At 36.9% G+C, this 15,225-nt stretch overlaps 1 protein-coding gene across 4 annotated transcripts in view; it reads right to left on the reverse strand.

Moving 5' to 3' along the window:
- LOC136026592 (uncharacterized) overlaps nt 1-12,892 on the reverse strand; it is a 36,057-nt gene extending 23,165 nt beyond the window's left edge. For 2 of the 4 annotated variants that reach the window (XM_065703305.1, XM_065703306.1), the window contains exons 1-2: nt 12,806-12,892; nt 7,003-7,188 (exon numbers count right to left, since the gene is read on the reverse strand). The gene's annotated coding sequence lies outside the window, so the exon portion shown is untranslated. The remainder of the gene's footprint in view (nt 1-7,002; nt 7,189-12,805) is intronic. The other 2 variants (XM_065703304.1, XM_065703307.1) reach the window with 2 other exon arrangements.
- Nucleotides 12,893-15,225: the final 2,333 nt, after the last annotated feature.

A 15,225-nucleotide genomic window follows, 5' to 3' on the forward strand; every position in this document is an offset into this window, starting at 1 on the left:
TGGCACTTGTGACGGCATGAGCTCTAGCAAAATTCATTGAATCAATAGATTGCTTGAAAAGGAAAATCAGAGGCTTAATTCCGGTCGGGATTTAAAATAAGAGCTGTGAGTCACAAAGTACTAAATATCAAAATTCATTAAGATTCGATCACCCACTCGTAAGCTAAAAATACCTCAACTTTTCTAATTTTTCCTCTTCCTTCAGCCTCCAGATGGCCGAATCGGGGAAAACTACTTTATCAAGTCAATTAGTACAGCTCCCTGACACGCCTACCAATTTTCATCGTCCTAGCACGTTCAGAAGCACCAAACTCATCAAAGCACTGAACCCCACCATCTAACTCCCCCAAAGAGAGCGGATCCAGTCCGGTTACGTCAATCACGTATCTACGACATTTATAAGAGTTTTCCAAGAATTCTAGTCTCCCCATCTAACTCCCCCCAATGTAAACAGATCTGGTCAGGATTTGAAGTAAGAGCTCTGAGACATGAGTTCCATCTAAATATCAAATTTCATTAAGATTCGGTCACCCGTTCTTAAGTTAAAAATACCTCAATTTTTCTGACTTTTCCAAATTAACAACCCCCCAGCTCCCTCAAATAGAATGGATCCATACCAATTATGTCAATCTCGTATCTATAACTTGTGTTTATTCTTTCCATCAAGTTTCATCCTGATCTCTCCACTCTAAGCGTTTTCCAAGATTTCCGGTTTACAAGATCTCTGTTTCCCCCCTCCGGCCCTCTATGTCCCCGGATCCGATTCTAATTGATAATGGAGTATCTGAGACATAAGATTTTTCTATATAGCAAGTTTCACTAAGATCCGATCACCCATTCGTAAGATACCTCGATTTTCACGTTTTCCAAGAATTCCGGTTTCCCCATCCAACTCCCTTCAATGTCACCAGATCTGGTCGGGATTTAAAATGTGAGTTCTAAAGGACACAGATCCTTCTAGATATCAAATTTCATTAAGATTTGATCACCCGTTCGTAAGTTTAAAATACCTCATTTTTTCTAATTTTTCCAAATTACTTCCCTCTCCAACTCCACCAAAGAGAGCGGATCCGGTTCGGTTATGTCAGCCACCTATCTTGGACTAGAGCTTATTCTTTCCGCCAAGTTTCATCCTGATCTCTCCGCTTTAAGCGTTTTCCAAGATTTCCGGTCCCCCCCCCCTAATGACACTGGATCCGGTCAGGATTTAAAATAAGAGATCTGAGTTTCAAGGTCCTTCTAAATATGAAATTTCACTAAGATACGATTACTCTTTCGTAAGTCAAATATACTTCATTTTTTCTAATTTTTAAAATTAACCATCCCCCCAACTCCCCCAAAGAGAGCAGATCCGTTCCAGTTATGTCAATCCCGTATCTAGGACTTGTGCTTTTTTCCCACCCAGTTTCATCCCGATCCCTCCACTCTAAGCATTTTCCAACATTTTATGTTCCGCCCCCCAACTTCCCCTTCACCGGATCCGGTCAGAATTTGACATAAGAGCTCAGAGACATGATATCCTTCCAAATATCAAATTTCATTAAGATCCGATCACTCCTTTGTAAGTTAAAAATATATCATTTTTCTAATTTTTCGGAATCCACCCTCCTCCCCCCAACTCCCTCAAAGAGAGAGGGCCCATTTAGGTTATGTCAATAAAGTTTCTAGGACTTGTGCTTATTTTTCCCACCAAGTTTCAGCCCGATCCCTGCATTCTAAGCGTTTTGCAAGATTTTAGGTCCCCCTCACTTCCCCCAATGTCACCGGATCCAGTCGGGATTTAAAATAAGAGCTTTGAGACACGATATCCTTCCAAACTTCAAATTTCATTAAGATCCGATCACTCCTTCGTAAGTTAAAAATACCTCATTTTTCTAATTTTTCAGAATTAACCCTCCCTCTCAACTCCCCCAAACAGAGTAGATCCGTTTTGGTTATGTCAATAACGTATCTAGGACTTCTGTTTATTTTTCCCACCAAGTTTCATCCCGAACCCTCTACACTAAGCGTTTTCCAAGATTTTAGGTTCCCCCTCCAACTCCCCCCAACGTCACCAGATCTGGTCAGGATTTAAAATAAGAGCTCTGAGACACGATATCCTTCCAAACATCAAATTTTATTAAGATCCCATCACACGTTCGTAAGTTAAAAATACTTCATTTTTTCTATTTTTTACGAATTAACTGGCCCCCACTCCCCCCAGATGGTCAAATAGGGAAAACGACTATTTCTAATTTAATCTGGTCTGGTCTTTGATATGCCTGCCAAATTTCATCGTCCTAACTTACCTGGAAGTGCCTAAAGTAGCAAAACCGGGACAGAATTTGCGATTGCTACATGTCACTTGGTTAATACCAAGTGCCATAAAAATATAGGCTATCAATGATAGCAAGACCGAACCCAGGAACCAGGATTAGGTCCCCCTCCCTCTCCCTCCAAAAAATGTTTCTGCAACACAAAAAGATGTTAAAGTATAAAATGTGTGAGATCCAACAATTTATGTATAAAACGTTTCATGGTCGGGCGGAGGGGGATACGTGGGAGGATCTTTCCAAGGGGTGAATTTATCACAGGGAAGAGCTTTTCCAAAAAGGGGATGTTGGATTTTCCAGCTTTATTTGAAAAAAAAACATTTTTGGTTACTTTTTAAGTAACCAAATAATTGGAGGGAAATTAGGCCACCTCCCCCGCCCCTTATTGATCAAAATCGTCCGATCAAAAGTTTGAAAAACAATTTGGCAAAAAAAAATAATATACAAATTTCGTTTTAATTATTCAGTTACGATGAGCCAAAATCAAAACCTACATTAATTCAAATGTGTTCAGAAATTAAATAAAAAATTTTTTTTTCCCTGAAAGTAAGGAGCGATATTAAAACTTAAAACGAATAGAAATGATTCTGTGTATAAAAGGGGCTGTCCCCTCCTCAATGCCCCGCTCTTTAAGCTAAAGTTTTCTATTGTTTTTAAAAGTAGAACTGTGACAAAGAGTTAAACTTTAGCGTAAGGAGTGGGTGCGTTGATGAGGAGACAGCCCCTTTCATATACTGAATCCATAAAGCAGGATGTAGGGATTAGACCCCTCCTCCTCTCCCAAAAAAATTTTCTCCAACACAAAAAGACGTATTAAAAATACATAAACGTAGTTTTGATTTGTTTTTTAAGATTTCTTTTTGTACTCCCTCCCCCCAGCAAGCCTTAAATGGTATTAAAGTTAAAATAAAACCCAAGTTTTTTTTAAACTTGAAAAGACTTCTAAATTGCAATTTGAGATCCAATGACAGGTTATGGTTTTAAACGACAAGACCGGAAAGATAACGAACTAAGTTTGTTTCAAATATGCCATAACATGTCATTCTCCCTGGGTATTTGGTAGAACAGATCGTGCGTAATGTATCAAGAAATAACTAGACCTCCGTTGCCTGTGCAACGGGAAGTGTTGCAGCAACTGTGCCCTGTTCCTTAGGGCACAGTTGCGGAGCAACACGTACAACTGTGCCCTACGGGACACAGTTGCGGAGCAACAGTCTCCATTATGTCCTTCAGAGGACATTTTTCTAATGCGGCTTCGATTGTTATCTTGAAGCATCTTTGATATGGTTTTATTTCGAGCGATAGCACTACTCGATAAAAATAAAATAGACATCAAAATCGAAAATTTCAAAAAATCGGAACGAGATTCACTTTTCCGGAATTATTTCCGGGAAATCTGTAAGAGCTACGGAATTTCATGCTTCAGTTCTCGAAAACATCAATAAAAGTTCTATATGAGTTCATAATTATTTTATCTCTAAAACGTTTACTTCCGAAACTAGGGCCGTCTTAACTTGACGCCAATTCGAAGTATTATGTTTCGAGACGCACATTTCGAGAATTATTTCCGGGAAATCTGAAAGAGATACGGAAATAACGTCTTATAGTTTTCTGCTTAACTTTTGATGGTCTAAGCTAGGAAAATATAAAACAAACCAAATTCACCAAAAAATTTAAATTGCCCCGAGGGCATGACAAAACTTCCAAATAGAAAAACCCACAGAAGGAATTTTATTTCGGAGAAACTATTGCAAGCTCCAGTTGTTAGGAGATCGAGACCTGTCGAACCGCGTTGGAAAAAAATTCTAGCTGGTCCAGAACAGAAGTTACCTCTAGAACGTCGAAACTTCGGAAATTATTTCTTAGAGAACGAAGCAACTTGGTATATAGAACACTTCACTTCTTCTTGCATACTTTTCATAGCATTACTCGATAAAAATATAAGAAATATCAAAATCGAAAATTTGAGAAAATTCCAAAAAAAATCGGAACGAGATGGACTTTTCCGGAATTATTTCCGGGAAATCTGTAAGAGCTACGGAATTTTGTGCTCCGGTTCTCGAAGAGACAAATGAAAGTTCTACATGAGTTCAGCATAACTGTATTTCTAACAAGTTTATTTCCGAAGCTAGGGTCGTCTCAACTTGACGCCAAACATCGAACGCAGAGTTTCTAAGAAAAAAACGGTTTTATTTTTTTTTTATGGAAAACTGTTAGAAATTGTAGGAACTTCTCTGGAACTTTTTTACTCTGTTTCACGTTTCCCTTCCCTCTGAAAAATCTCAAATTTTTAACTCTTACCACTTCGGAGCTACAGGTCGCTGATCACGGTGAAAAAAAAAAAAAAAAAAAAGCTACGAAAGCAGTAGTGTTGCTCTGCAACACAACTAGACCTCCGTTGCCTGTGCAACGGGAAGTGTTGCAGCAACTATGCCCTGTTCCTTAGGGCACAGTTGCGGAGCAACACGTGCAACTGTGCCCTACAGGACACAGTTGCGGAGCAACAGTCTCCATTATGTCCTTCAGAGGACATTTTTCTAATGCGGCTTCGATTGCTATCTTGAAGCATCTTTGATATGGTTTTATTTTGAGCGATAGCACTACTCGATAAAAATAAAATAGACATCAAAATCGAAAATTTAAGAAAATTTCAAAAAATCGGAACGAGATTCACTTTTCCGGAATTATTTCCGGGAAATCTGTAAGAGCTACGGAATTTCATGCTTCAGTTCTCGAAAACATCAATAAAAGTTCTATATGAGTTCATAATTATTTTATCTCTAAAACGTTTACTTCCGAAACTAGGGCCGTCTTAACTTGACGCCAATTCGAAGTATTATGTTTCGAGACGCACATTTCGGGAATTATTTCCGGGAAATCTGAAAGAGATACGGAAATAACGTCTTATAGTTTTCTGCTTAACTTTTGATGGTCTAAGCTAGGAAAATATAAAACAAACCAAATTCACCAAAAAATTTAAATTGCCCCGAGGGCATGACAAAACTTCCAAATAGAAAAACCCACAGAAGGAATTTTATTTCGGAGAAACTATTGTAAGCTCCAGTTGTTAGGAGATCGAGACCTGTCGAACCGCGCTGGAAAAAAAATTCTAGCTGGTCCAGAACAGAAGTTACCTCTAGAACGTCGAAACTTCGGAAATTATTTCTTAGAGAACGAAGCAACTTGGTATATAGAACACTTCACTTCTTCTTGCATACTTTTCATAGCACTACTCGATAAAAATATAAGAAACATCAAAATCGAAAATTTGGGAAAATTCCAAAAAAAATCAGAACGAGATGGACTTTTCCGGAATTATTTCCGGGAAATCTGTAAGAGCTATGGAATTTTGTGCTCCGGTTCTCGAAGAGACAAATGAAAGTTCTACATGAGTTCAGCATAACTGTATTTCTAACAAGTTTATTTCCGAAGCTAGGGTCGTCTTAACTTGACGCCAAACATCAAACGCAGAGTTTCTAAGAAAAAAACGGTTTTATTTTTTTTTATGGAAAACTGTTAGAAATTTTAGGAACTTCTCTGGAACTTTTTTACTCTGTTTCACGTTTCCCTTCCCTCTGAAAAATCTCAAATTTTTAACTCTTACCACTTCGGAGCTACAGGTCGCTGATCACGGTGAAAAAAAAAAAAAAAACTACGAAAGCAGTAGTGTTGCTCCGCAACACAATAAACATTAGGGTGGCATTTCGGGTTTGGTTAAAGCACCTGCTATTGAAAGTTTTGAGAGAATTAATAGTAGATATGAAAACTTGCTTTGACTGTATATTTGTTTTGAATATGGGAAGCAATTAGTTTTGGGTTTACTCCCGAAGCAATTAATTTACCTCCACGGAATAGTTAGTACAATCGAGAAAATACTTGGGAAATTATAGAAGAAAAATTATCGTTAATACAAGAAAGTTAGAGAGATCTGGAGTGCGTGTTGATGGGGGATTTTAATACGAATACCGGCATGGAGGCTGAGATCTTAGATGTGTTGATCCCAGATTTAGGTGATTTTGTCCCAATTTGTTGTAGAATAACACGAAGTAACAAGGATGAAAAAACAAAAATAAATGTATGGGGAAGAAAGCTCCTGGTGCTTTGTGGGGAACATGGTCTGATGATTGCAAACGGTAGGTTTGGGAATGATAAGGGTACGGGGGAGTATACTTGTCTTTCGAGACCAACTCCAAGTGGTGTAGATTATGCGCTAATTAAAACGCAATTTGTACCTGAATCAATTAATATGGTAACATTAACTTTAGTTGGATCTGATCATAGAGCTATTAAGCTTCATGTGAAGGTTGGGCAGGTTCAGGGCCGCGTCCCACGAGTAAGAAATTTCTACAATGCGGAGTTTAGAAAAGTAGGTTTAGAAAAACAAATTAGATTTAACAGATAAAGATATTGAGGCATTTAAAAAGGAGCTCTTGGAATCGATTCATGGCCTGATTACCTGACAAGCTGATTCATGGCCTGATTACCTAAAAAATCGGAAGGTCATTGCGTAGATCTTCAGGAGATAGCGCACACCCCAGAGACAGTTATTTATCCTATGAGGGAACACGATTATGATCTAGTGGGTGATGTGAATGGCCAAGACATTAAGTTGGTATTTCAGAAATTAAAAAGGCGGTACTGCTGTGGGTGGTGATGGTATACCAATAAAGTTATTTAAGGACTTTCTTACCATGTTATGCCGATAATTGTTCTTCTTTGTAATAAGGTTTTAACTTCAGGACAATAGCCAAGCGTTTGGAAGACATCATTGTTCATACCACTTTTTTTACCACCATTGTTCAAACCCGGAAGCTCATGAGAATTATCGTTTAATTGCACTTGACTCTGCTTTTAGCAAGGCATTAGAGGAAATATTCTGCAAAATAGCAACCCAATTACAATATTTCGAGTGGGAGTGTATATAGATAAATCCTTAGTAAGAAGAAAAAGCTTATATGATTAATTTCTTTTGTCATTAGATTAGGTATTTTCACGTTGTATTCTGTTTCTGTGCGTACTTGTAATTTCTACTGTTGTTCATTTCCTTGCTTGTTATTTATTTATATTTTTGTGTGTATATGGCCTTTGGGCTTTTGAAATAAACGTATCTATCTATTATATGCAATAACAAGAAGTATGTTGGTGGATATTAATCCTATTTTTCATGGGAAAATCTTGCCAGACAATTTGATTCAATTTGCTGAAAATTTCCTCTGGACAATTCCACCACAACGTTCTTTCTCTGCATAAAATTGTGCATTCAAAGAGGAATAAAGACAAATTAAAAAGAATTAGCCTATGTAAAAGAATTAAGGAGGGGGAGTAGAGCTTGGCGGATCTGCATGCAAAATGTGATATCGTTATTGTCTCAAACTAAAATAAAATAGTAACATTAAACCTTAAAACAAAGATACAATATTCAATATTTGTAAGAAGTTGTGGCCACTTTAGCATCCTGTTGTTTATGTTATTAAATAAAAACAAGTTTTTTATTGCAAGGAGCGAAATTAAAACTTAAAACGAACAAAAACTGTTCCGTCCATGAAAGGGGTTGTCCCCTCACGCAACGCCCACTCTTTACGCTACAGTTTGATTCTTGTCATAACTCTACTTTTTCAAACAATAAAAAAACTTTAGCGTAAAGAGAGAGATGTTGCAAATCGGACAACCCCTTTCATATACATATTAATTTCTGGTCGTTTTAAGTTTTAATGTCGCTCCTTATTTGCAGTTAAAAAAAAAAACTTGTTTTTATTTAATTGCTGATCGTTTTGAATTAATGCATGTTTAGATTTTGGCTCACTGCACATTTGCATTTTTTTTATTTTTTTTTTTTTGTTAAATGACTTTCTCAAAGTTTTGATCAGACGATAAAACTTTCTTATAAAAAAGGGGTAGGGGAGGAGGCCTAGTTGCCCTCCAGTTTTTGGTTACTTATAAAGGCAACTAGATTTTTTTCTACAAACGTTTTTTGTACGAACCACAAATAATGTGGTTAGAAGATAAGCAAAAGCGAGAATTTCGAGCGACAGGAAGAATCAAATGTGTTAAAAATGAAAGTGAAGAAGAAATGATTGTTTAGTTAGCAGGCATGCAAAAGCGAGTATCAGAACATGTAAAAAATAAAAGCGAGGAGTAAAGAATTTCGCCTTTAGAGGACAAGAGAAAGCGAAGTGAAATTTGGAGTTCAAACGAAAGTCAGTAATTATGAAGCCACAGGCCCCCTAGGGCCCAAAACAGCGGTGCCGATCTCGGTCACGTGGTCCTTCAGTCAGGACGCGCAAGGGAGGTTGGGGGAAAACGATTCGGCTCTTTTGCACATCTTTCCTGCTTATTTTCTCCAGATTTCTTCAGGTACCCATTTAGAGCAGGGTTGGTTCCGGCTTAGCTTACAGAGTCAAGCTACTAACTTCCATCCCAAACCAAATATATATATAGCCTACTCTAAATCTGATGCAATTGTTTTTGAAGCATGTCCCGGGAAGATATTTGTCAAGCATTTTGATTCAAAAGGGAATTAAATTGAAAAAAAAACTGAAAATAAGTAGCAATATTAAAACTTAAACGAACAGAAATTATTACTAATGTAAGGGGGGCAGTCCTCTCCTCAATTCCTCACTCTTTACGCTAAAATGTGACTTCTATCCCAATTGTTTAAGAATGACTCCTGAAATACACAGTCTGTTTAATAAGAGTAATGAGCTTTTTCAAATGTTCTAAAAAAAACCTTTGGCATAAGGAACTTGTGTGTGTTTTTCTCTGTATGTCTATCCCTCTCTCTCTTCCTGTGACGGTGTTTCTGTTCGTCACTTCCTCAGAACTAATTACCCTATGTATTTATCTGGCGGTTCAATGAGAGCTGGGATGTTTTGACATTAAAATGCACTCTCTTAAATCATCTCCCTCTCTAAGTACGAAGCAATCAGATAACTAATCGTCTCGCGGGTGATATGTTATTGAATATTTTAAACCCAACAAGGAACCAAATAATGACATATGAAAAGACAACAGTAGCTTGCTGTCATTTCCTTTAAGGTTATTGAAATTCATTTGTTTAGCTGGCTAGCAACTAAAAACAATCTTTTTTAATGTTAAGAGTTGACTGAATAACTAATTTTATTTTATTCCTAGCAATTTAAACATAAATTTGGAAGACGACGGACAAAAAACTTTTCAAAAGAGTGTAAGGACCAACATTATAATTTAAAACGAACATTAATTAGCCTATTACGTGAGGGAGGTTGCTCCATATTACTCTCTTATTATGAATAGGCTAATAGGCCTAAGTGCTTCTGAAAGTGTTTAAATGATGATTCTATTTTTTGTTAAGGGGGGGGGGGTATTTACCCCGGAAAATACCCCCATGGCTGATTGATCTCCAATCACTTTTGACTTCTAAAAAAAGGACTAGGCCTACTTCTTTCAGCAAAAAAGTTTTTCTGTTTTTCTGAAGTGCGAAAAAACAAAGAAGCTTGGGCATTAGCTAAATAAAAAGTTGTATATGGCGATTTGAAAAAGAACCACCCAAACATTTAAGTTCTTAATAAAATTCTCAATAGAGGAAATTCTTGTCAGAGAATATTTTCATTGGAGGGGGGAGGGTTCCCAAAAATATTTGCCGCACGTTGGGATCCCTTGCAATCTTAAAAAGGATCACAACTTAAGTGAAAACAGATCTTTCTTCAACTATAAGTATGCTAAATTCTGAAGGGAATCCACAACTAGAATTTTTTTTTTTTATTAGAATGGTTGAATCAAAATTTTGAGATAGCATCCTGCTTTCTATGGCTGTAATGAGAGAAAGGTTAAGATGACTAGGGCACGCTTTGTGGAAAAAGGATGACATATCCTTCTTTGGCTAGCCGTTTAGGGCTAAACAGAAAGGTTGTCATCCATGGTTGGGGCAGGAGGATTTCATAAAGAAAGCTTTAAATGAAATGGGCATTTTCTGGGAGAGTGTAAAGAAAGAAGCTTTGAATAGACTGGGATGGAAGAGGACTGAGCTTAGCCGCGTGGGCCTCATGTGGCTTGGTGCTGTGGTAATTTGTTTGTAGAAGAAGTATTATTTTGTTCAGAATAGTTGAAAGGCCAAACAAGTATACCTTTGAGATACCACAATCCTCCTGGGAATAGTTTTAAGTTATTAAATTTGCCCGTTCCTTATGTAGCCTATTATAGGGTAGTATACATATGTTTTTTGAGTGGGGGGGGGGGATTTTATGCTAGTGAAATTTTTCACAGGGAGAATTTCCAATGGGAGGTAAGTTTCTAGGGGATAAATTTCTCATGGAAAATTTTACACCAGGGGAATTTGCTAGAATTCTTATACAAAGTTTTACTGTAAAGAGTGGGTGTTGAGGGAGGGACCATCCTTTTTATATACATACCCATATGTTATATGGTTTTAAGATACATTAAATTTGTTTTTAAGCATCTGAAATTCATTCATGTAAGGGTCTTCACCTCAAAGCAGCCCAACTTGTTGAAAGCTGTCCAACTTAACAGCTAGATTTTTCAATCTGAACAGGGACGGATCCAAGGAGGGCACAGGGGTGCACCCCTTCATGACATGGTGCTGGATTTGTGGTTGGGACTGCTTGCTATGGTTTGGGTCTGGACAAAAGTAATTTTTCTTTGTAATTGATTTTGAACAATTTGTTTTTCCAAAAATTTTTCAATATTAAGACTGTTCTTTTTTGCAAACAAGTTTGAAACAAGATTTTAGTCACTTTGTGAGGTCTTTGTTAGATTTTACTGATGTTAGATACCACCAAAATGTATTTAATTACATTTAGGTTTATCAACAGAATCTGTCCGTATTACCTCAAAAGCCAACTGCAAGGCAAAAATCTTTTCATAAAAACAAGGAGGAGAAATTTAAAATCCTACCTTATTTAGGCTGTCAAAATGATATTTCAGGATTGTGCTGTCACAACAGGACTGAAAAGCAAAATATTTGCTTCTTTTTACTGTCAAAATTTCTTTTCAAGTTTTGCTATGGCACTGAGGCAAAGAAATTGATAGGCCTATCATTACTTTTTTGGAAGTCTGTTTTGGTTTTTTGGATTTGATTTTTTTTTTTTGCAGAGGGGTGGCTTTTACAACATAGCCTAGTGGTTTTTAGGGGATTTGTATAATAGAAGGTAAATGTATGAGAAGTACAAAAATAATTGGTAAAATTCTAATTAATTGACTTCTTGCTATCTCGGAAAGAGTTTAGGTTAGGAAAATGAAACTTTCAGAGATGGTTCTACAGGCCAAAGTATGTCCTGGGAAGGTATTTTAAAGTACCCACCTCCACTCCTTCTCCCTCTAGGGGGCCCTGAAATTTGCCTACATGACAGGTCTATTACCTATTGAAATTTTGACAAAACAAAATTTTACCTTAATTTTCAGTTACTAGTTGCTTTTTCTCTGCCTTTAGTTCTGAAAATACAATTCCTGTTAATTGAGTAAAATTTTGAGCCATATCAATGTTTTTTTTCAAAATTTAGGAAATGTATTTGCATATCTTTAAAACTTATAAAATGGAATTGAGCAAAGTTATGAAGCTGAAAACAATTTTGTTGTAATTCAATTGAGCAGAAGATCTATTTTGCAAGGTTTCACTTTTATAGCAGACATATTTTTAAAGGTCATCAAAGGTCAGGGCCCGCTAGAGGGAGAAGGAGTGGAGATAGTTGCTTCAAAATACCTTCCAGGGACATGCTTTAATTTGTAGATTCATCCCTGAAAGTTTCATTTTCCTAACCTAAACCTTTCTGAGATAGCAAGAAGTCAATTAACTAGAATTTTACCAAATAATTAATTTGAATTTTGGATTTTTGTGAGGAAATGGTGGCCACTTTACTGCCTATTTTCATCCAATTAAAGCTGTGAATTATATGACATATCACCTCCTCTGTTCATCCTAAAACATTAAAATAAAGACAAAACTTGTTTAGCACTTTAGACCATTTCCACTACCTACCTATGATGCATAATTGTTGAGGTTCCCTTTGAATTGCAGGTATTTCTTTGTTTGCAAGTTTATCAAAGCAACCCATTATGCGCACTCCCCCTACCACCTAAAGGAAATCCTGGATTAACAATTTTCTCTCAGAAAATCCAATTTAAAATAATAAATTTCAAGACATTAAACTGTCTAATAACAAGACAAAGAGCCTGAGTCATAGATATCAGCAAAGAATGTCTAAACAGGTGTTTTTGGAAGCAACCCAGAAAAATGTACAGATTGGGTGTCCAAGATTGAAGTCTTTTGTCCGAGTATTGGACATGTTGCAATCAAATTAAAGATTCTGTCCCAGAATAAGTGTGTGTCCCAGTACCGGTTGCTTTACCCTAGGATGCTAGTGAAATTTTGTTTTATCTGATGTTTTTGGACACACAGGCTATTAGTAAGCTTTGAATGAATAATCAAGCCCTCATTACTAGGCTAATCTAAAGAAACTAGCCTCGGCGTGGCTTTTGCTAGTCTCTAAAAAATTACTCACACTTCCTTTAGATGTAATTTTTTGGCTTTCCTGTTGTGGTGTTGCTTTGGGTGTGTTCCAGGGACTTACTGTAGTAACCGAATGGTTACTATTTCCGTTCCTAGTGGGAAAATGGTTACTGCCCAACCCGCTGGAAACGCGGGGTGTGTTCCAGGGACTTACTGTAGTAACCGAATGGTTACTATTGCCGTTCCTAGCGGGAAAATGGTTACTGCCCAACCCGCTGGGAACGAGAATAGTTACTGCCGGCAGTAACCGCAGTAAGTGATTTTCTTACCATGCTCAAAAGAATGGTTAGCGCAGTAAGTACATAATTCACCTTCTTCAACAAAAATCTCATTCAACAAAAATAAATATGGACAAGAATAAAGTAATGGAATATCAAGGTATTTGCTTGGAAGAAGGTGGGACGGTGATTTTGCAAAAGAAAGAGGGATCTGAGCCAGGTTAGTAAATCACCATATTTTGGGATCAACATTAAAGGACACCCTGAGTAGTAGGCTATCTATTAGCAAGTAGGTTAAATCAATGAAAAACTTATTATTTAATTTAAAGATTTCCATGTTTTCTGGCATATCCAGGCATAATTATTACCTTAAATTGCCATTTGGAATCATTCTAAGGATTGACTTCTTCCAGGTAACATTGAGGCTCCATTAAATTGCCACGATGGGATCATTCTAAGTATTAACTCCTTTTAGGCTCTGTAAACAGGCCTAGGTGAAGTATTACAGATAAGTTGAGGATTTATGGGCTGCCAAATTATTATTCTGAGACTGTCTTTAATCCTATTGAAGAAGTAGGCTAGGGTAGACTATTCAGAGTCTATTCCAAAGGATGGTAATTTTATCCAGTAAAATTCTAGTTGATTGACTTCTTGCTATCACTGAAAGGGGTTAGGTTAGGAAAATGAAACTTTCAGGGATGGGTCTACAGGCTAAAGTATGTCCTGTGAAGGTATTTCAAAGTACACATCTCTACTCATTCTTGCTCTAGAGGGCCCTGATCTTTGATGACCTTCAAAAATATATATAGCTGAAGTTACACGTTTGCCATTGATTCTGCCAATCTATCCCTCAACCTTTAACTCCCTGTTAATTGAAGCAACTGTGACAAAGCAAGAATGGGGGGAAAGGTGACAGAATACATTGGAACTACATAATTTTGGCTATATATTTGCACATTAGGCAGGTTGGAGGTAAATTATAGTATAGGCATGCTTTTCCCTTTGGTATGTAGATGTAGGCTAAGTAGAAGGTCACTTGTACCTGATGCTGTCCATGTTGTTTTTAGTTGGATGGGAAACATCCAAAGAAAGTTTCCTTTGAAAAGGAATGGTGAGATTGCTCAAAAGTGAGATTAAATTTGTCAAAGCTTGGAGGTTTGCCCCTTCAGTCTGTTTAAAGGAAAATGGATTCATAATTGAAGCTTTGTTCATTTCAATCTTAAGGGTGACCTATATTTGTGACAATTCATTAAATGGTTGTAAAGGGATACTTTTGTTTATTCATTTGTCTTCTTTTTTTTAATCTTTAAATTGATATCCATTTCTTACAAATTTTTATTGATACCAGAGGTTCATTTGCAAGTTTTCACCTACTTTGTAATCCCTGGTCTCACAATTACATTTAAATTTACTGAAGCTAGGAAACAAAGAACTCCTATCTATTTAAAGAAAATCAATGGATATAAGTAGGTTTTATTGTATTTAAGCCCTAGGGCCATGGCAATTAAAAAAAAATTAAAGAAGATTAACTTTAAAATACTTGACATTAAATAAGCATAATAGTCACAAAGAAAAACAAATAACAAAATTATACTTCTGTGTTCAGTTGCCAACCTGAGCAACTGTCATAATTTTTTTAAATCTTGCAGAACATTCACCCCAGTTACATTCACAAGCTATCTCTCATGGCCCACACTCTTGTCCATACATTCACATTTCAGGGAAATAGAAGGACCATCATACTGGTATTCTTCATTTCTACTTATATTTAATGGGTTTGAAAGAAAGTTTCTATGGCTAAGTCAGTAGGCAAGTAGAGGACCTGGTGGTCCTTTAGCCAGGTAGTGCAATAGGAAGCTAGGGACCAGCCAGCCTATGCTCTTGCATGCCCTTCCTTCTTACTGTCCCTAGACTTCCATCTGTACTCATTTAAAGTTGGGCCAATTCTAGCTGAGGTTAGTCATATCACCAACCCCTATCCAAAACCAAATAAACTGACAATGCCAGGAATTAAACCTGTACCCCTTGGACAAAGCATTCCAACCCAGAGCGCCTACCACTTAGCAAGGAACACAAATTTGACCAGAGAACAATAATTATTTGAAAAAAGTAGAATATTGAAAAAAAAACTTGCTATAGTTGCCCCACTACTATCCTGTAAATGCTATAGGCCCATTTTATTTAGACAAATCAA

Source organism: Artemia franciscana, chromosome 4, assembly GCF_032884065.1.
Source record: "Artemia franciscana chromosome 4, ASM3288406v1, whole genome shotgun sequence".
NCBI classification, from domain to species: Eukaryota; Metazoa; Arthropoda; class Branchiopoda; order Anostraca; family Artemiidae; genus Artemia; species Artemia franciscana.